We start from the raw sequence: 324 nt of genomic DNA on the forward strand, positions 1-324 counted from the left end.
CCCCCCCGGTGTTTGCAGCTGCCAGGCCCCCCGTACAGCGGGCAGGGGTGTGGGTGGAGGTGAGGCGGGACCAATGTCCCTCCCAAACCATCCTGAATGGCTCATTGCCCTGAGCCACCATGTCCGGATGGCAGAGCCTGGTTCCAGAGTGTGGTTTTTAAGGGGATGGAGGCAAGGCGTGTTGGGTGTTCAGGGTGATCCAGGGTTTGGGGTGTCCCAGAGCACCTCAGACCATCTCCCTGCTGTGAGGGCGCTACCACTGGAGCACCGGGGCCACAGGACACCTGGGCGTGGCTGGGGCCCACAGCAGGGGCGCTCAAGCAG

This window comes from Apaloderma vittatum, unplaced genomic scaffold (assembly GCF_000703405.1).
Source record: "Apaloderma vittatum isolate BGI_N311 unplaced genomic scaffold, ASM70340v1 scaffold31512, whole genome shotgun sequence".
Classification (NCBI taxonomy): domain Eukaryota; kingdom Metazoa; phylum Chordata; class Aves; order Trogoniformes; family Trogonidae; genus Apaloderma; species Apaloderma vittatum.